This window comes from Patella vulgata, chromosome 7, assembly GCF_932274485.2.
Source record: "Patella vulgata chromosome 7, xgPatVulg1.2, whole genome shotgun sequence".
NCBI classification, from domain to species: domain Eukaryota; kingdom Metazoa; phylum Mollusca; class Gastropoda; family Patellidae; genus Patella; species Patella vulgata.
The window spans coordinates 12435471-12458980 of record NC_065885.2 but is presented as its reverse complement, the minus strand read 5'-3'; positions in this window follow the sequence as shown (position 1 = coordinate 12458980).

Below are 23510 nucleotides of genomic sequence, written 5' to 3'. Positions count from 1 at the left end.
CAACTTTCACGTATTTTTATATAAGAGAATAAATTTAATCAGAATTTCTCGGTTTTGTTATCTGGCCAACCCACCTATAGACCTCTCCTAAAGCAACAATATTTATATTAGTAATATTGTTATTAATTTATTAAAACAAACCACGTACAGATTTTCAAACATATTCTATAGCCATCTAGAAACTTATTTAATTTTACAAGGCTCCTCATTTCTTAAATACAACGTTTGAATGCTCCAATTCTTAGATTAGTTGTCAACTAATATATACATATTTTCTTTAAAGATGAAATGAAATGGGGTTTAACGTCCTACTGTTTTGCTCCGAACTGGGCTAATGAAGACGGGCATTCGCCATACAGTGTGCTATGAGGGAAAGTTTGCCCGGACAGCGGCACTACGGCCTACTCTTATATCGAATTCCAACTGCCAAAGGATCTTTTACGTGCACGCCAATGTGTACACGGGACCTCGGTTTTTCGTCCCATCCGAATGACTAGACAGCTTTCCTTGTCAGCCCCTCCGTCCTGCATCACTGACAAGGGAGAACCACGCCGGAAAATCTGGATGAACTTTCTCGGCCAATGCAGGGATCGAACACCCAACCTCCAGGCTAGCGAGCCATCGTCTTACCCAGTTAGCCACGTGCCCCCCCCCCCATCTTTAAAGATACTTTCCCGCGTACAAACTGTGTAATTTGATGGTATATTTGGACTACAAACATATTTAAACTAATTAATCTATAAAAAATTTGCTTCAAATCCCTCTCAGAACGGCGGGGTGGGTGGCCGAATGGTTAGCACGTGCGTGCTGTATCATAAAGCCTGTCATTGAGTCAACTGGCGTGGTTTCGAATCCCCGGTTGTACGTGACAAAGAGTAGGGTCGCCTGTCCAACCTCGTGGGTTTTCTCCGTGTCCTCCGGTTTCCTCCCACTGCTAAAGACCCCTACGCGCAAGCGAATTATTGAAATAAAATTAAACCATATGTTAGTTCCGAAATGACCTAGTTTATGTCGAGTGGACGTTAAACCCCATTTCTCTGTCTCTGTCTCTGTCTCTCTCTCTCTCTGTCTCTCTCTCTCCTTCTCAGAACATTGCTTTCGTGGGGAGTACAACAAGCAGTAAATAAACTGTTGTTAGACGCCATGTCTGTCAGCACAATTCATTTTTCGGAATGTAATTTGTATTACTTACTGAGGGTTTCAATGAGATATTGAAACGTTGCAGACAGTTAATAAATCTAGTGAATGTTATCCATAAAGCTGTCTGTTATTAAATACAAATGCATTGTTTGAAAAGTCTAGTTCTTAAATTAATCTGCTACCAAAATAATGGGGTTTTTTCCGTATCGATAGTTAAACAATAGCCATTATTCAAGAACATTGCCGATACCGAAACTTAAAGGAGTTAAATCGCTAATATTTTGCACCCAGAAATTGACACAAATGGGTCACAGCGCATATAATAATGTAATATGAATGTATATAAACTGATTTACATTCAATTGTTTCAGTTTTTACTCTAATTTCAAATCCGTTATGTTCGGCGACGCCAGAAGTCTCAGTCGAATGGCAATCTCTAGCGTCTGGTTATTCCAGTCTACACCGATAGTATTATTGTGCATGCTCTCCAGATATGAATATGAGGTCCCTATTTGACATGACTTGTGAAATATGTCTAGCCTCGTTCTTCGAGTACCATTTTATAAATGGCGCTGAAACGCATTATGGTACACGAATCGTGTATCAATAGTAAAATGTTTATTTTGTCTTACAAATTGGATATCAGAAGCCCATCTTTTCCCATATTCCTGAAGCCATGACCCGAGGAATCCCTCTCTGGCCATTGCTGGATTGACTTGAACTTTTGAGGGAGTGTGTCTTTTCTTCCCGTTCAATCAAATCTCTCCCAAGTACAACAACATGACAGCCCTTCGTTTAATCTGGGATCTTCCCTGAAACTCTGGACAGTGATTTAAGGTATTAAAAACGATGAAAGTACTGTTCGTCTCCAAACAGTATTGTTTACATTGTATCCATTTTGATAGCCTCGTTTGTTACGCAATTAGTTTTCCTGAAATATTCTGCTATGCACTGGTTAATTGGGCGTAAATTTCGTGAATCATGAAGTAACGTTATGTAAACATATTTGGTCCAATTTGGAGCTCTATTTAAAGCCTAATGAAATTGTTACGCAGTTAGCTATTGGTTGTTAATAGGACTATTGACCAGTCATAATTTGGAACAGAAATTTGCTTCCATTACAGCACTGTTAAGTGGGATTAGGTCAAATCAAACGAAACAGTGCGAGGAGTATTATCTTTTCCCGGTAAGATCACAACACCAATTGACAAATAATTCGTGTTTTCACCATTCTGATTAAAACATAGATCCCATTTGTGGTTTCACAGTCGAACACTTTGGATAATGTTGAGTTAGAGACTTGGCTACTTTAAACTGTTAGATTTGATGACAACCAATTGTTCCGCCATAGATAGACCCGTTGGCACTTTATGAAGCCTATATGCGAATGTCACCAGATGATTTCAATTTTAACGAATCACAACACTAAAGATTCAGACAGGCTAAAAGTCCTCAACAAAGATTGGCAACAGCCCTTAGGTTTTTGTTTTGGCCACTGGTATGTTAAAAAAATACATTTTCCGTGATTGTCGCCATTTTGTCTTTATAAAACCATGTGACTTTCGCAACATCAGTGATTAGCTAATGAATTCTACAATGGTGCGATGTCTTCGGCGAACCAGACACACTCTGAATATAAATGTGGCGAGTGAAAATTCGGCAAATGGAGAAATAAAACAGGACACATTGTGGGTTAGGGTTTAAAGCTAAGGCCCATTGCAGATTTCGTCATAGCTCACGAGATGAAAATAGGGTTACGGCACTTGATTGTTGATATTTTTTTTTTTATATCAAAAAAGACAAGTAGGAGATTTTATTTATCACCCAATCCTTTCTTACATGTACAAATGAATAAATATAATTCTTTGCTATAGATTCCAGTTTTACTGAACCTGATTAGATTACGGCGTAGTGATACATCATTTTTTTGCAGCATTTCAACCATTGCAAAGTCCTTTATATATCGCAGTAGATTATGAAATTTATCACACAAACGATATCTACTGTAGAATGTGTTATTGGGTGATAAATTGCTATATAGTAAAGCCCTCCACCCCCCAATTAAAGTCAAGCTATTCACGTGGGAGTTAATAATACTGTATAAGTTTTCAGTTTTTAATATGGATGTTTAAACTTTTGTAGAATATATTGGTATATATTTAGTCTTTTGTAGAATATAATGGTATACATTTTTAGTCTTTTTCCAATAAATTCAAGTGTTCTTGTGTGGGAGTTATATAATAATGTATCGTGCAGATCATTATTCAAGATAAAAGCTCGTAAACAACAATTTTTAGCCAGCTGGTTACACATATAAAGTCTGTGAACAAAAATCTTAAAATCACTAATGACGTATATGTAAATATAGGTGTAACCTTAAACTGATGTTATAACATTACTAACATCTCTGTATGGTTTAAATATAAAAACTACAACTTGTATAGAGAGGGAGGGAGGGAGAGAGAGAGAGAGAGAGAGAGCGTCCACTCAAGATCTTTAACATTTGGAGGAAACCGGAGGACCCGGCGAAACCCACAAAGTTAGGCAGGCGAACCCAAGCCTTGTCACGTACAAGTGTGGGATCGCAACCACGCCATTTGAATCATTGATAGACCATATGTTTTACAGCGCACTAGTTAGACCACTCGACATCTCACTCCACTCCCATAAAGAGACGATTTGAATAATAACTATAAGTATATAAAATAATACGTGTATATTACACATACATTATGCAAGAGCTAAATCTGTCTATTGCAGGTCTTTCTTTAGGCCCTAAATGTTATCTAAATTATTAATTAGACATTAATTAACTTATCCAGACCATAATCAACTCTAGATGGCATCGATAGCCTGCGTTATTTACTGGATTAGAACCCGGTCTGCTGCTTCTGATTGAATAAAAAATAGATAATCGAGACTATGTTTTTTATATATTTTTTTATCGTACCGACTTTAGTAATGATGATCAAGGCTAGGCCCAAAATTCAATCGCTAAATACTCGGTTCAGGGTTGATCAATTTGACTGAAATTTTCATCAAATTCCCTTTACATTATTTACATTGCCAACTCTTTATCTAATCTCCCATAATGTATGTTTAATAATCAATATATTTATCATATGTTATATCACATGTAGGTAATTTATATATGTACCTTTAATGTCAGCGAAAAATACAATCATCGATATATTGACAGGTTTATTTATATCATTATTTCAACAAGGTGTGTAAATTTATTTACTGAATATTGCCTACGGATACTTGTCAGCAATACATCAGCAAGTTTTATACTATTTTTAAATACACTACGAAATGAAATGGGGTTTTAACGTCGTTCGTATTTAGATACTACGTTATGATATTATACACCGGGTGTTTATTATACCAGTCAGCGATATGTCAGCGTTTTATAAATGTGCATGTATTTATATCAAGCTGTTTGAACAGAAAATTAATATAGTATGGTTATTTAAACAGTCAAGTATAGCTGTAATTAAATATTGGAGCGGTGATATAAGATATAGATAACAACCTTTATGAAACAAATTATTTGTTCTATGAAACATGTACTGCATTTGTCAAGGTAGACTTAATTTCAAAGTAACTTATTGTTTTCTATATTCAGAGTGTTTATAGCTTCATATTACATGTACATACATAATACAAGGTAGACGTGATTTAAAAGTTGCTATTTGTATTCCTTATTCTGGGGCGTTTACAGCTTCATTTTACAAGTTTTCCGGGATGTAGGAATGAAGGGGTCGATGTGTGTGTGTGTGTGTGTGTGTGAGAGAGAGAGAGAGAGAGAGGCGGTTTAACGTCCACTCGACACAAACTAGGTCATTTCGGGAGTAACATATGGTTTAATTTTATTTCAGTAATTCGCTTGCACGCAGAAGTCTTTAGTAGTGGGAGGAAACTGGACGACCCGGGGAAAACCCACGAGGTTGGACAGGGGACCCTACTCCTTGTCACGTACAACCGGGGATTCGACACCACGCCAGTTGACTCGCGGATGATACCAGACGTCAATCCCCATTTCATTTGATTATTGGAAGACCAGGATCTTCAAGTCATGATCTTCGATCCCTGCATTTGCCGAGAAAGTTCATCCAGATTTTCCGGCGTGGTTTCCCCTTGTCAGTGATGCAGGATCGAGGGCTGTCTAGTCGTTCGGATGGGACGAAAACCGAGGTAACGTGTACACATTGGCGTGCAAGTAAAAGATCCCTTGGAAGTTGGAATTCGATACAAGAGTAGGCCATAGCGCCGCTGTCCGGGCAAACTTTCCCTCATAGCACATTGTATGGCGTATGCCCGTCTTCATTAGCCCAGGTTAAGAGCAGAACAGGAGGACGTTAAACCTCATTTCATTTCATTTCATTTCAAGTCATGATCGCCTAATAGACTAATAGAATATTGACAGCCATTAATATGGTAGTTAGTATGTTTCAAGTGGCTTGATTATCCTAAAATCAATATGAAACGTTATCTAAAAAATTTTACCTCCAGAAATAATAACAAGAGGTTAACATTAATATTGATAACAATACAACAATGGAAGGGGGGTCGTGTGTCAGGGGGATAATAGGGGAAAGGAACACCGCATCGACGAGCTCAAGTTAAATCAACCTATTATTGCTCTCACTAAGATAGGCCACGGGGTAGGAATAATTGATGAAAGCTTTCTAAAATAATAAAAGTGGAATTTTCAATTTTCAATTATCTGCCCTCATAACGTCAATCACGGTTAGCTGCGAGATACTGGAAGAAAGAAAACAAAAGATCCACGAGCGGGAAAAAGCAGACTCGACGACATCTGTCGCCGGAATTATAGCATTGATGAAGTTGGCGCTCCGAGCACGCGTATTCAAAGCACGCGCGAGGGCTTAATGATCTTGTTTAAATTGACAATGTTTAATGTGATTATGGTTAATTAACATTTTTAATCATTCAAGTTACTGGGGGTCACATTTAGTTATGTTTAAGTGGCGCTGACCGGCGTGGGAAACTTCGGTGATGTGCATTTTTAGTCTGCGAGCAATTGGGGAGAAATGGGAAATTTAATGTATTTCACATTAAAAACGTCATAAATTTATGAACCATCTCATGATGACAGATTTTAACGATAAAATTTGTACGTTATTAAAATCGACAAATATAAATGAAAGAGAGGGAAAGAAATGGGGTTTAACGTCCACTCGACACAAACTAAGTCATTTCGGGACTAACATGAATATGGTTCAATTTTATTTCAATAATAATTCACATGCGCGTAGGAGTCTTTAGCAGTGAGAGGAAACCGGAGGACCCGGGGGAAATCAACGCAGCTGGACAGGCGATCCTACTCCTTGTCACGTACAAGCGGAGAATCGAAACCACGCAACTTGACTCAATGGTAGACCTTCTGATCAGGTTGGACAGGCGACCCTACTCCTTGTCACGTACAAGCGGAGAAAGGAAACCACGCCACTTGACTCAATGACATACCTTCTGATCCAACACGTACGTGTTAACCATTCGTCTCCCCGTGGGTTAATGAGCCAGCCTTGCTCCTGTATTTTTATACAAACGATAAACAAGAACTGAGCAACAACACCTGATAAACACCATGTAACTTCAACCAGATGACCACATTAACGATAGATAACGTAAATAAAGTAGATGATTAAAGATATGAATAAACTTTGTACTGACAACATTAACACTGTAAAAATAAAACATACTCTTAAATTGTTGTGGATATTAACACATGCTGTTGATTTAAAGCCATTGTGTTCTAGGAGTGAAACATGCTATTGATTTTAACAAGAGGGAGAGAAATGGGGATTAACGTCCACTCGACACAAATTAGGTCATTTCGGGACTAACATGTGGCTCAATTTTATTTCAATAATTCGCTTGCGCGTAGGGGTCTTTAGCAGTGGGAGGAAACCGGAGAAACCGGTGAAAACCCACGAGGTTGGACAGGCGACCCTACTTCTTGTGACGTACAACCGGGGAATCGAAACCACGCTAGTTGACTCAATGACAGACCGTATGAAACACACAAACACACAATTAAATTGTATATTTCTCGTTTAAAAATAGAGACAAATGAATTGAAATGAAATGGGGTTTAACGTTCTACTGTTTTGCTCCGACTGGGTTAATGAAGGCGGACATACGCCATGCAGTGTGCTATGAGGGAAATTTCTCCCGGACAGCGGCGCTACGGCCTACACTTATATCGAATTCCAATTACCAAGGGATGTTTTACGTGCACGCAAATATGTACACGGGACCTCGATTTTCCGTACAATCCGAACGACTATACAGCTGTCCTTGTCAGGCCCTCCGTCCTGCATTAATAATTAAGACAGATAACAGTGTGAATATATGAAGATTGATAAATGTAGACGATAAAACATTATATAAGGATAAAAATTAGAACACTCATGGATGTACTACTTCTGAATTTTATTATCATGCTGCATTTTAACACATGTTTGTTAACTAATCATTATTTGATTGATAACGATACCTGTATATTATCATGCTACGTTTCAACACTCATACAGGTATCGTTATCAATCAAATAATGATTAGTTAACAAACATGACTGTGTTGAAACGTAGCATGATAATAAAATTCTGAAGTAGTACATCCATATAAGTGTTCTAATTTTTAGTGAAATCTATTTCTATATATTTTATAAGGTTTACTATATAAGGATAGGAAAAAAAAGATAACAGCCATGGTTTTTATAAATCGTTATCGGTACATTTAAATGTCACAAACTTTTACACTATTTATTAGTTTACACATGACCTAGATTCTAAAAAAGATAACAGGAAAGATATTTGAGTGACGTGTAAATTAGAAAATAAAAACACAATAAACGTCTCTTTTCATTCAATTTCAAGAAAATTATCAAGGTGACATATCCTTACTCCATTATGACGTCAGTATAAATCACGTATCACATGATCAAAACAAAACATAAATGGAGACACCTGTGATATTAATTATCCAGTCGCTTATAACGCATGTATTTCACACATTGTCTACACAGGGGCTGGTTGTTTAAGTCTATTGTCCTATCTAAAATTACTGACAACTGACAGGTCTGGTCAATTGGTCATCTCGCACAAAATAATTGTATTAAAGGGGCATTATGTAAGAGCTTAAATGAAATGAAATGGGGTTTAACGTCCTACTGTTCTGCTCCTATACTGGGCTAATGAAGACGGGCATACGCCATACAGCTGCCCGAGCAGCGGCACTATCGCTTACTCTTATATCGAATTCCAACTGCCAAGGGATCTTTTACGTGCATTCCAATGTATACACGGGACCTCGGATGTTCGTATCATCCGAAGGACAAGACAGCTGTCCTTGTCAGACCCTCCGTTCTGCACCATTGACAAGGGGGAACCACGTCGGAAAATCTGGATGAACTTTCCCGGCCAATGCAGGGATCGAAAACCGACCTCCAGGCTAGCGAGTCAGCGTCTTACCCACTTAGCCACCGTGGCTCCCTTATGTAAGAGCCAATCACGATTTGGGGTAATCCGACCCACTCCTCTTGCAGTGCCACGGCCATTTCTTGTAGTGTTGTCGGTTGACGTTGACGTCCACGAACACGTCTCCCGATCAAATTAAACGTAACACACTAAAGCAAAGATACGCTAAACAGTACAACTTGTGCAAGAACCGATGGATAGATAAACCAGCGCGCGGCAGTTTTCATCAACCCTTCCTTGGAGTGTCAAATTTGACAATGAACCAACCCTCCCACGTGTATGGCGCTATTGGGTGTCGCATGTGCAGCTCAGTGGTTCTGTTCGGGCGACAAGTTCTTCATCTGTGAACATACTCTCAAAACATGTCAAGTGTCCATGACTATTTATCATATCACAACCTGCATTAGTATTTGTATTTCAATATCCTATACTTTTTTTGAAGAATAGATCTATTCACACGACAATCCCACAATCAACTCTCTCGGTCATCGGGTGGCTTAGACATCGAGACTTTGTCTATTATCGTAGCAATGACAATCAAGCCCATATTATTCTTGTCAAAACTTCAAGCACTCACAACGTCGCTCAGAATAAAGTAATTTTCCAAAATATTCATAATATATTATCTGTTTTTGAACTATAGCACGAATGACCAGCTCTTTATCTAAATCTTACATAATGCATTTTTACCGATACTGGTGATCATGGTTTTGTTGAAGACTTACAGAAAGTATGACTGTTCCAGGATTGTTGGATCTTGGACATAACTGTAATGTTATGTTATGTAATGTGTTAAAGATGTTTTGGTTGTCTATAACGGAACAACACCAGCTAAATGAGTATGACGATAGCTCACTACCAAAGGGCTGCCAGAGTTGGCCGAGAAAGTTCCTAACGATCTTCCGGTCTAGTCGTTCGGATCGGATAAAAAACGAAGTCAACTCGTGTACTAGTTGGCGTACATTAGCTGTTGGAATTCGATGAACAGCAACTGGAAAACAAAGCCTTTCCTAACAAACTTTCCCGGTTGTTTCAGAAAAGTTGGACGTTGAACCGTATTTCAATCATTTGTGTGAGATTTTTCATGAGGTTAATACGGACATAGTAAGGACACACCAGAGGCGGATTACCCCATAGACAGTGTAGGCAGCTGCCTAGGGCCCAAGAACAAATTGGGCCCATAAAATTTTTGACGATCTTTTTAAATTTGATGTTTTACATTATTAAATTCACTGGAACGTCACTCGTTTATGTCGGCCGTTCACTATGAGGAAAGAAGGGCCAAACGATCTTTGACACCATAGCGCTCGAGATGAGCTTTAGTGTGATCCATCACTCCAACTGGGTGACTGGTCACTCGCTCGACTTGCATTAGCCTGGTATCCGGTTTCGCTCTCATTTTAAAAAGATTTTTGAGATTTTCTCTTGGAATTTGTGTTTTATTCATTACGTGAAGGCCGAGTCATTTCAACGTAGGCCGGTTCGCCGTTGATATGGCACAAGATCAAAGGTGTGGATGGGAGAAGAGAGAACAGAAAATGCTGAAATGCTGAAAATTGCGGTCAAAACTACGCCCAAAATCACCATGTTTTTCGGCGGCCAGGGACAAGGTCACTGCTCAGTCGATGAAAACACGAAAGATATCATCGAGAATAATGAGTCGCCGACCGACTAGGAGGGAGTGATTTCTGAAAGTGATAATGACAGCTTGGAAATTAAATTTTTTTTATTTTATCCAGAAATTGGCTGTTGCTGTGCTCCTCTGAGCATCAACTGATTGTCACTGGCCGACTAACATGATTAAGTTGTAGTGCTTGACATTATTCCATCAGTATATCATCGGAAATTTCTCTTACAGCTCCGGCGTGGTTCTCCCTTGTCAGTGATGCAGGATGGAGGGGCTGACAAGGAAAGCTGTCTAGTCGTTCAGATGGAACGAAAAACCGAGGTCCCGTGTACACATTGGCGTGCACGTAAAAGATCCCTTGACAGTTGGAATTCGATATAAGAGTAGGCCGTAGTGCCGCTGTCCGGGCAAAATTTCCCTCATAGCACACTGTATGGCGTATGCCCGTCTTCATTAGCCCAGGTTAGGAGCAGAACAGTAGGACGTTAAACTCCATTTCATTTCATTTCATTTCATTTCTCTTACAGCGGTCTTAGTTTTACTAGTTTTACGACAACTATGGTGATATGTGATGTGGTGAGGTTATTTCTGGTTGCTAAAAGAGTTTTTACAGTGTTATAGGGACACTCTGACATAATTATGGTGTTATGTGATGTGGTGAGGATGTTATGTTATGTAATGTGTTAAAGATGTTTTGGTTGTCTATAACGGAACAACAACATCTCAATGAGTATGACGATAGCTCACTACCAAAGGGCTGCCAGAGTTGGCCGAGAAAGTTCCTAACGATCTTCCGGTCTAGTCGTTCGGATCGGATAAAAAACGAAGTCAACTCGTGTACTAGTTGGCGTACAGTGTTATAAGGACACTCTTTAACATACTTATTATGTTATGTGATTAACGACAGTGTTCCGATTGTACGTGACAGTTTTTATAGGGTAAATAAGGATACTATATGATGTCATGTGGTATAATGACGGTAATGCAGTCATATAAGTGACAGAATATTACGTATTATGTTTGACTTTGATAAACAAGCGAAGACTTCCATGAGTTGACACACGTATATACTGATAGATCAACGACTGTACATATTTAATTTCATCCAACAAATTATAGTATTCGAATTTGTCAAACAAAGAAAGTGAGTCAGTTGGCCGGATGGGAGGAAGCTGCGTTTCAGGTCATAAACGGTAGACCGACATAGGAAATGAAATTAAATTAAATAGGGTTTAACGTCCTACTTTTTTGCACCTCAGCTAATGAAGACGGCTAGCCATACAATGTACTATGGCGTGAATTTAGCCTGGAACGGGCGGTATACGGCCTACGCTTATTTCGAATTCCAACTGTCAAGGGTTCTTTTACGTCTACGCCAACAAGTATACGGGACCTCGAATTTTCGTCCCACCCGAACGACTAGACGAAGTACCTTGCAAAATTCGCCATCTTGCGTCACTGAAATCGGAAAACAACCCCGGAAAATCCCTATACGAACTTACTCGGCCAACACCCAGATCGAACCCCGGGACTTCCTGTCTTATACTAACCTGACCCCCTTGGTGGCATTTATCAGCAGGGCCAAGGTGAAGGGACGCAATGTTGCGCTTTGTGTCATGTTTGTTCGCACCCCCTCTCAAACGGAAACCATCACGTGGTGTCAAAGCGGTTTGCAATGCTCTAATCATAATCAGAATGTACAACCACTAGATCTTGTTCCTCTGGCAAAATCGGTGGTGACCACGCCCTTTTAGAGTTTAAGACCTGAACCCAAGGAAATGAAATAAAATGAAATGAGGCTTAATGCCCCACTGTTCTGCTTCGACTGGGTTAATTAAGGGTTCTTTTACGTGCACGCCAACGTGTACACGGGACTTCGGTTTTTCGTCCCATCCAAAAACGACTATACGTTGTCCCTACAACACTGACAAGGGGCAACCACGCCCCAAAAAAACGATGAACTTTCTCGGCCAACGCAGCTCTAATGTAAGGCAAGCGCTAGGTTAACGACCCAACGCCTTACACGTTGACCAACTGCGGCTCCCCTATGACAATGGGAGATATTACCACATATGTTTAACACTTAATAAGCCTAACCTTTAATCAGCTTATCACGAATTATCTTACAACCCAATATATTCTTTAATGGCTGATCACTGCGTGAACCTATGTTGACTGACATATCTAACAAATGTTTACAGAGAGCATTGAACTGATTGACGTGTTATTGACATCAACAGAATACTGTTTTATCATATATTAGAAAACATGTATTTTGATCTTTAATAATGTCAATGTCCGAAACAATCCGGGTTTGCTGCGTTCACTTAATACAGGGAGAGAGAGAGAGAGAGGGGGGGAGAGAGAGAGAGAGATTTCCCTTCACTAATAAGTGGCATTTAACGTCCACTCGACACAAACTAAGTCATTTCGGAACTAGCGTGTGGTTCAATTTTATTTCAATAATTCGCTTTCGCGTAGGTGACTTTATAAGTGAGGAGACCCAGTGAACGCCCACGAGGTTTGACAGGCGACCCCGCTCCTTGTCACGTACACGCGAGGAATCGAAACCATGTCACTTGGACTCAATGATAGACCTTAAAATATATTTAAAAATCGCCGCTCTTCGTTTGATCCTGCAGCTACACAGATCTACTGGCCTGTCCTGCTACTGCTACTCTTTCCTGGCAGATTGCCAGTGGGAGGAAACCGTTTGGGCGCAAGGGTCATTTGCGAATGCCAGTTGGAGGAAACTGTTTGTGCGTAAGGGTTATTTGCAGACTGCCAGTTGGAGGAAACTGTTTGTGCGCAAGGGTCATTTGCAGACAGTCAGTCGTTGGAAAGCATTTGTGCACAGTGATTGTTTGCAGACTGTCTGTGGGAGGACACCGCTTGTGCACAGAGGTCATTTGCAGACTGTCGGTGTTATAAAGTTGGGGTGTGTTACTGTTTTAATTTGTTTTCATATTGTTCATTTTACCTACATTGTTTCTAATATTAGAAACTCTGTCTGCCTTTCAAAACCCTGCCGTAGCTATCAAATCCCTGTCATGTCTAAATCCTGCTTGGCTAAAACCTTGACGATATGAACCCTGTCATGTCTAAGCCCTACCATGTCTACATCCTGCCATGTCCATGTCTAAACCCCGCCATGTCCCAATCTTGCCTTGTTTATGTATAAAACCTGCCATGTCCAAGCCCCGCCATGTCTAAATCCTGCCATGTCTAAACCCCGCCATGTCTAAATCCTGTCATGCTCATGTCTCCATCCTGCCATGTCTAAACCCCGCCATGTCTAAATCCTGTCATGTTCATGTCTAAATCTTTCTATATCTCAATCCTGTCATGTTTAAACCCTGCCATGTGTAAATCCTGCTATGTCTAAGTCCTGTCTAAATAAATCCGGTCCAAACCCTGTCTGTCAAAACCTTGCCACGTCTAGACTGGCAATCGGTGTAAGATCTCGTCAAGAACACCTTTCGTTAATCTTTTGCGTACTCTCATTCAATTTGCAACAGTCAGCAATTCTTTTACATACAGATACTTTGTTTACCTGGTTTAAAAGTTTCACATTAGAATAGAGTCTGTGTGTTTATTAAGTTTTTTGGAAATGACAGCCATAGTTACTGAACGGGGTGAGGCCCTATAGCCTACGTACTTATATTAGACATCCCGGCCTTTTAAATACGTGTAATGGATGACAAACTACGGCGATACGTTTGTCCAGACACTACTGTAGCTGGCTAATCGTGTACATTATGCAAGAGCTAACTCTGCCTATTGCAGGTCTTTATTTTGGCATCAAATTATATAGACATTTATTAACATGGCAACACACAATCAACTGACTAGATCATAGGATGACAGATATTTAAATGGATTGGAACCGATAGAATGGATAATGGAGACTTAGTCTGGTTTGTCCAATACCTTTGCTACGATAATAAATAATCTATGCTACATCTTCCAACAGCCATAATGTCGGTCAGAACAAAGTGATTTGAATGAAATTTTCAATATATTCATGTTCCATTATCTATTTTTGAACTATTATAGCAAGAATGGCCAGTTCTCTATCTTAATCTTACATAATCCATCTTTAAACCAACTTTAAACAAAGTTGTGCAAGTCATTATAAAACACGAAATGTTAATTACAGCCATTTTGTCGAAAACGGATTTGAGCCTATTATGGTTGAGAACATTAAATAACCTTCAAGAGGAATGTAACTTGGTATTTTAAATATCATAGCACGATCTAGGGTAATTAATTGGTTTAACATGTCTATATTTCTTTCTTACGGATATGATAAACCTTGGAATAAGCTACATGAAGATGTTGAATATCATCCTAGCTGGAGGCCTAATTTCTTATTGACGTCAGCAGACATATCATAAAAAAAATTCTTATGGCAGTCGGGTTACGTGGATGTGTGTCTCTACATATACATAAAATATAAGATTTTGGTTTGCGATCTGGATTTTTAAAAACCATATATATTGAACATGATCCGGGTTCTTGTCAGTTTCCGTTACACTTTTTAAATGAAATGAGGTTTACCGTCTTATACTGTTCTGTATCGACGGTGCTGATAAAGACGGAGATGTGCTATACAAGTCTGCCATTTGAGAAGTGAAATTCTTCTTGGACAGCGGCGTTTCTGTCCATTTATAGACGAGTGTACCAAGGTTTCTCGTCCCATCCAAACGACTAGATGTTTTCCTTGTCAAATTCTCGCGGTAATCCCCAGAACCCACGTAAAACTTGACGCTGTCTCCACCCCGTACCGCATTCTGCTCCAATTCTTGGACACACCTTGTAGAATGTGGTAGTGAGCAGTGCCACGTCATATTGATTGAGATCTTATAGCTAATAGATTTAACCGGTTTCAGCAGATCTAACCTGTCACTTAGCCATTAATTTTAATACAGTTATTGACGCCATTATTGCTTAAATAGGCATTATGAGAGATTAGATAAAGAGTTGACTGTTCTCGCTATAATAGTTAAAAAAGTAGATAACGTAAATAGAACAAGCTGATTATTTCAGTCAAATTGCTCCCAACACACTCCACTCTTAACCGAGATATAAGCTTTTTAATTTTAAGCCTAGCCTCGATTATCATTACTAAAGTCGGTACGATAAAAAGAAATAGTCTCAGTTATCCAGATCGGGTTCAAATCCAGTGAAAATCCGACATATAAGATGACATTGGGAGTTGATTATGGGTCTGGATATGTTAAATAATGTCTAATTAATAGTTTATGTAACATTTCCGGCCTAAAGAAAGACCTGCAATAGGGAGATTTAGATCTTGCACAATGTATGTTTAAAGATACATTAGTTGGGAGTTTAATAAAGAGTTGGCCATTCTTGCTATAACAATTCAAAAATTGATTATAAAAAAGAACATATTGAAAATTTCAGTCAAAATTACTTTATTCTAAGCGATGTCATCACTGTTCGAAGATAAAACTAGAAATAGGCATCAACTGTCTCCGCACCGTCTCCGAGAATTACCGATCTTTTGATTGACAGACAACTCCGCCCATGAATTCTCGGTTATCAAGTAACATTCCCAATGGCTACGGTACCATCGATTGTCAGTTAACGGTAAACTTGAGCTTGATCAGCCATTTATTGATTTAATTATCAAATAGACGACTGTTTAAATCCAAATAGGTAGATTTAGCTCTTAACTAATGTATTTTTACTCTATAGGTATCAAGTAAACTTAGAGAATCAACACTCCCCCCACCCCCCCCCACTCCCCCCCTTGGGCGTTGATTCGTCTTACGTCAATACTGTTACTTACATGGGATATTATACAATCTGCGTTATCACTGTTGTGGAAGCAGACGTTAAAGAACTAAGATATTACTTACTATACCATACAAAAGTAGAATAAAATATCGTAAAGCGGAAGGTACCCTAACCGACCAAAATCTCATATGAATATTCTACACATATCCAAAAATTTATGATTTCAGAGAGATGAATGTAACAGGAGTGTCGTTATGGGAATGAAATGAAATTGGGTTTAGCTGCCCACTTTACTGCACTAACCAGGCCAATGAACACGGACATACACAAGGCAGTGGGCTACGTCCTACTCTTACTCCGAATTCTAACTGTCAAGGGTTCTTTTACGTTCACGCCTACGTGTACACAGGAACTTGCTTGTTAGTCTCGCGGACACGACTAGACGCTTACTCCGAATTCCAACTGTCAAGGCTTCTTTTACGTTCACACCAACGTGTACACAGGACGTTGGGCGTTCGTCCTACACACACGACTAGATGCTGTCCCTTGCCAGATCCTGCGTCCTGCATCAGTGACAATTGGTAAAATCGCCTCCATGGCTCCCGGGTCTTTATGGGATGTTCACAATATAATCAGCCCATGTTTCAGATGACCGGTAAGCTTGATCTCCAGTTCTTGGACGAAAGGGGATCACGTGGCTAAGTGGGTAAGACGCTAGCTCGCTAGCCTGGAGGTCGGGTGTTCGATCCCTGCATTGGCCGAGAAAGTTCATCCAGATTTTCCGGAGTGGTTCTCCCTTGTCAGTGATGCAGGACGGAGGGGCTGACAAGGAAAGCTGTCTAGTCGTTCGGATGGGACGAAAAACCGAGGTCCCGTGTACACATTGGCGTGCACGTAAAAGATCCCTTGGCAGTTGGAATTCGATATAAGAGTAGGCCGTAGTGCCGCTGTCCGGGCAAAATTTCCCTCATAGCACACTGTATGGCGTATGCCCGTCTTCATCAGCCCAGGTTAGGAGCAGAACAGTAGGACGTTAAACTCCATTTCATTTCATTTCATTTCATTTCTTGGACGAAAATAATCTGCCTTTGCCTCTCCGGAAAATTGCTTGAAACAAGAAACTGTGGTGGAGTTAAAGATTGTGCAGTCAGACCCCCCAGTTTACCCCCTCCCCACACACAATTTAATTATTAAAGATACATTATTCAAGAGCTAATTTGCCTATTGCAGTTCTTTCTTTAGACCTTAAATGTTTCGTGTCATGGGCATGCTATTAATAAACACCAGATGTTGAACAATAATCCATATACATGTACATGTTTTACGGCTCTAATTTATTCCTGTGTTTTTATGATTAAAAAACGTGATCATGTCACGTGATAGAAGGACATCAGGTACAGTAAATCTATTTCTATGCTTCATTTACCTCAAGCCCAAGGGTACGTTAAACTCATCCTTTTTACAACTTTAACTTTCGCCTGGTTCATTTCATACACGTACTCCCGGTTTTACCAGGGGCGTTACTAGAATTAAACTGCGTTTTATTTCATATTTTTTATTTTTCTAAATGTCTTTTCAATTTAAATCTGCCTCGTCGCCTTTTTTTTTTTTTTAAATATTATTTGTTTGCCCTTTGCCCTGTCAAAACGTCTCATTTTAAATTAAATTTTATGTTCGCGACTTTTATCTAAAATTTATTCAGCACGTATAGCCATCAGCAATTTAGTTATGTTTTTGCGTTTTGGTTTTATCAAGTACGGTCAATCAGGTATATTTAGTTTTTTGATTTGACATTTGGGTTTAGCGTCCGCTCGACACTAACCAGGTCATTTCTGGACTAACATAGAGTATATTGTTATTCCAATAATTTGTTTCCAATGAAATGAATTGAAATGGGGTTTAACATCCTACTGTTCTGCTCCCACTATAATGAAGACGGGTATACGCCATACAGTCTGCTATGAGAGAAATTTTATTTTATTTCAATCCATTCGCATCACGTCGTGTAGGCTTTCACTTTCAGGTGATCTTTTAATTTATATTATTACATTACAATGTCCGTTTTCATTGGGGGGGGGGGGGTCGAATGGTTAGCACGCGCGCGCTGTATCATACGGTCTGTCATTGAGTCAACTGGCGGGGTTTCGATTCCCCGGTTGTACGTGACAAGGAGTAGGGTCGCCTGTCAAACCTCGTGGGTTTTCTCCGGGTCCTCCGGTTTCCTCCCACTGCTAAAGACCCATACGCTCAAGCGAATTATTAAAATAAAAAAAATAAACCATATGTTAGTCCCGAAATGACCTAGTTTGTGTCGAGTGAACGTTAAACCCCATTTCTCTCTCTCTCTCTTTTCCCGTCTTCATTAGCCCAGTTTAGGAGCACAACAGTAGAACGTTAAACCCCATTTCATCTGGCGTGATTCCCCCTTGTCAGTGATGCAGGACGTGGGGCCTGACAAGGACAGCTGTCTAGTCATTCGGATGAGACGAAAAACCGAGGTCCCGTGTACACATTGGCGTGCACGTAAAAGATCCCTTGACAGTTGGAATTCGATATAAGAGTAGGCCGTAGTGCCGCTGTCCGGGCAAAATTTCCCTCATGCCCGTCTTCATTAGCCCAGTTAGGAGCAAAACAGTAGGACGTTAAACCCCATTTCATTTCATTTCATTTCCCATTTCATCTCATCTCATCTCTCTCTCTCTCTCCCTCTCTCTCCCTCTCTCCGTTTTCATTGGCCCAATCGGAGCAGAACAATAGGATATTACAACAGAAAAATAATTTATGCAAGTAGTATACCTAAACTGATAGAGAACGTTTTTCAGTGCTGCTTCTATTAATTTCGCATTGTATCAAGGTTGCCAAATGGTCGTTAAATGGATGACATCAAGGAGGAAGATGGCTACAGTGTAAGGGAGATAACTATTATTTAATTGACAACGTTATCAGACCGCGATATATTAATGGTTCATCCATCGGGATCTATAAATAAATAAGACCGATAGATGCGCCCTACTCTTATTTCGAATACGAACTGTATAGGGTTCGTTTACGAGCACGCCAACGAGTACGCGGCATTTTGTTCGTTTGACACATCGAAGGACAGGGCGCTATCCTTCGCCAGATTCTCCTTCCTTTTCCACTGACAAGGTGGCGCGCGTGAAACCGTTCGACCGCCCAACCCCGTCATATATATAATAAAATGAATATCAATGTCCTTTACAACGACGCAACAGAAAAAAATAACCGGATAGTTTTGATGGATAACACTTGGCATCGGACATATCAGGGCTTGTCTCACTAAGTAGTGCAAGGTCTTCCGAAAAGAGTAATGGGGCAATGTTTCATAGCGAATTGAACTGAAATGGGGTTTAACGTCCTATTGCTCTGCTCCTATACTGGGCTCGTAAAGACGGGCATATGCCATGCAGTGTGCCCGGACAGCGGTGCTATGGCCTACCCTTATTTCGAATTCCAACTGTCAAGGGTTCTTTTACGTGCACGCCAATATGTACACGGGACCTCGTTATTTCGTCACAGCCGAACGACTACACGTTGTTCCTTGTCAACCCCTCCGTCCTACATCCCTGACAAGGGGGAATCACACCGGAAAATCACGATGCACATTCTCAGCCAACGCAGGGATCGAACACGGGACCTCCAGGTTAGTGAGCCAACATCTTACACACTGAGCCACCGTGGATCATGTTACGTAGAGACAAAGAATGTAAAATTGAAGCAACATTATTGTTAAGCAATTCTTGGTGGCTTTAAATATGTTCCTTTAGGATACAAACGTGGCGTACTGTTTTACAGGAGATATAAGCATACCCGGCCTCGTGTACGACATCCGAGTCAACTGACAAGGGTACAATATTCCAGAAGAAATGGCAACTACATCGGTTAAGACAATGAAATGTACTAAACAAACAGTAGTTCCTGCTGACTTCGCGCCCCCATCTTTTCTAATGAACCGCGAATTGTTATTTTATTTGCATCTGAAAAATCGAAGATGTGAAATAATTCATTCTTTGAATGGCATTTAGTAATTGGAACATTATCAAATAAAAGACTATTTATGGATAACAATTGCTATGGATTATTTAACTGCGACGTTTCAACAAGATTTCACAAGTCGTTGTCAAGCCATCCTCGGTTACCCAGTGTACTCATTCCGTTCTACTCCACTATACCCTGGGTTAATCTATGGGGGAGACACGTTTTCAAGTTATCCGCCCTTGATGATTGTGCTATTTTTATTGACCAATCCCATAAATTGTTATTTGAAAAGGAAGTTGGCAAAGGTAAGTAAATCTCATCGGACAATGTTAGGAGTTGGCCTATTCAAAATGCGTAATTATTAACAACCAATTATATATTATGTTAATGAAGACCAGACGTTCATATAATATTGTAGGGTCATTAGTTTTATTTAGAATCGTTCGTTCGTTCCCGGAATTTTATGTCCATGTGATATCGTAAACAAGTTATTGTAAACCAAATTGCCAAGTATAAGTTCAATAATAATAAACATAACAGAATGACATATTTCAGACAAAGAACGAATAGTAATAATAATAAAAAAAATTCAAACATATAGATGTTATACATATTTGAAATTAACAACACATACTACAGATTTTGATAATACAATTAAATATAAATAAATTATAAATATATACATTATTTACATAAATCATTCAGTAAGTGGACATGAATATGGTTATCTACCCTTATAAAAACGAAGACGAAACGATTGGTTTGTAAACTGTTTTCTGATTGGTTCGTAGACTGTAGCTACATTCTAGGCCAGGGTAGATAATTTGAAACCGTGGAAACCCTATGGATTAACCCAGGGTATAGTGGAGTAGAACGGAATGAGTACACTGGGTAACCGAGGATGTTATCAAGCACACAACAACACAAATACATTTACTTATTTGATTAATTATGGTTCACGACTACATCACCTTTTTAATAAAATACTTAAATGTATTTGTGTTGTTGTATGCTTGATAATAACTTGTGAGATATTGTTAAAACGTCGCAGTGTAATAAACTACAGTTATTTTATCCATAAATAGTGTTTTATTTGAAATATATAATAACATAATATATTTTTCATATTTGTGGTCTGCATCCCAATGCTGTATTTGGAGTTATTTCCCTTTACATCAAAATCATTAGCAAATCCTTGAAGAGATGGAAATCTACAATTCATATTAAAAAAACAACAATAAATTAATGATAAACACTTAATTTCAACTCATTACGCGTAAAATATTATTAAAATCTCAATAATTTATTGAAACGTTGCAGTTAATAAACCTAGTGAATGTTATCCATAAAACTGTCTGTTATTATAATATTATCAGTATTGTTTATTGGAGTTATTTCCCTTGGATTAACATTGGAATAATGGCAATCTGTATCATAGAGGTAATGCGAAAGCCGTCTTGTAACTCTGTGTAATATGACTGATCTTTAGAAGTTCATATTATTATGCATTCTATGTGTGACGTCAATCATTGGCTTCAATAGCGCGTGCATTGTTTACATAAGACGTAGTAAAGTAAACTGATCAGGACAGAATTGTGACTTTTACTCATTTTACGCCTTCGCGTTTTATTTTATATACCCATTTACATGAAATAGAAAATAGTTTATTTATTTTTCTAATACTTAAAAACAATGTTTTAGAATTTAATTTGCAGAAGGAAAAAAGTTAATATATTGTGAATTAATTAACTGGCACCGATGTCATCCCTCTCAGTAATTGTAGCGGCCTAGCGAATATTCACTGCTTATTAGTTTAGAATAAAATGTGTAGTGAATGGTAAGCGCCTGCGCGATGTATGATGATCTGCCATGAGTCAACTGGCGAGGTTTCGATTCCCCGGTTGTACGTGACATGGAGTAGGGTCGCCTGTCCAACCTCGTGGGTTTTCTTTTGATCCTCTGGTTCCTACCCACTGCTAAAGACCCAACGCGCAAGCGAATTATTGAAAAAACATATTGAACCATATATAAGTCCCGAAATGACCAAGGTTGTGTCGAGAGGACGTTAAACCCCATTCTCTCTCTCTCTCTCTCTCCATGCACAAATCGATTCAAAAGATACTATAAAAGTTCGACAATAGATCATGCAAAATTAATTTATTGAAAATTTAATTCAAATTTCTCCATTGCGAGCAAATATATTAGATTTTGAAGGTTTGACAAGATGTGTGCAACCACCGCACTGGCTGTTCGTAGCTTAGCCTCGCTTCGCCACTTTTAGATTAAATCAAAATATAGCTGACAGTTCTAATTTACTTAATATCGGAGATTACCGATGACATCGAGAGTTGATTATGGTCTTGTCATGTTAATAAAAGTCATATTAATAGTAACATTTCAGGCCTTAAGAAAGGCCTGCAATAGGCAGATTTAGCAACTAACAGACAGAGAAATGTGTCGGCGATGAATTTGCATAAAATGTCAATGGATGCTTTGAGATGAGTTCAGGGTTTAATTGATTTAGGCACTAGTTCAACAATCATGTGTTCCCAGGATTTCATTTTTCCACTGTCAGTGGTACAGGACGGAATTGCATGGCAGGGAACGTCATCTAGTCGTCCGGGTTGGACGAAAACACGTTGTAAACAAAACCCTTGACAGATGGAATTCCATTAATAGTAGGCTACACTGCATAACTTATGTCCGTTTTCCTTAACTCGGTCGTTGCAGAATAGGAAGCAAACAAAAACGTAACTGATGAATAAAAAACCTCAACATTGGTTCTAAGTACGCATCTTGCATAAAGTTTAACGGAAGATGGTGTACATTAGTATTATAGAACGGTTCCAAGGTCCAGATTGGAACCGTATCTAGAACGGAAAGCTTTTGTACTCGGAACAGTTCCGTCTGTTGTTGTCAAATGGAAAGGGCAATAGACTAGAATGTCCACGGTCGAATGCTGGTGACTGCCAAGAAAAATCCTGTTAGGAATAGCTGTGGAAATGCTGTTGTCAGGGAAAAATTCTCCTCCTACATGTTGCACTTAGACCCTACATGTTGGACATGTTAAACCCCATTCCATTTGATACCAAAATGTTGTTGTTTTTTTCTCATACGTATATAGCCAAACTTTTCGGCGATAGTCTTTGCATTATATTATCGTCAGTGAATAGGACACTGGCCCACTAACTTAGCTGTCCCGGGTTCGAATCTAATGTTGGTCAAGACAAGTTCTCGGGATTTTACAGCCTGCCCCCCCTCCCCTCCTGTCAGTCAGAACGTGTGAAGTCATGGCATGAGCCCTTGGGGATCAACCTAGCTTAAAAGCGTACCAATTTTCTCTTATATGATATCAATGCATGCATATCTAGTATCATCAGAATATAAGTCAGTAAGGTTGACACCCCTCTTCCCTGGGCTTCCGCTCTATTGGCGTGTAGGTGAAAGAAGCCTTGGTAGTTGGATTTGAAAATGAG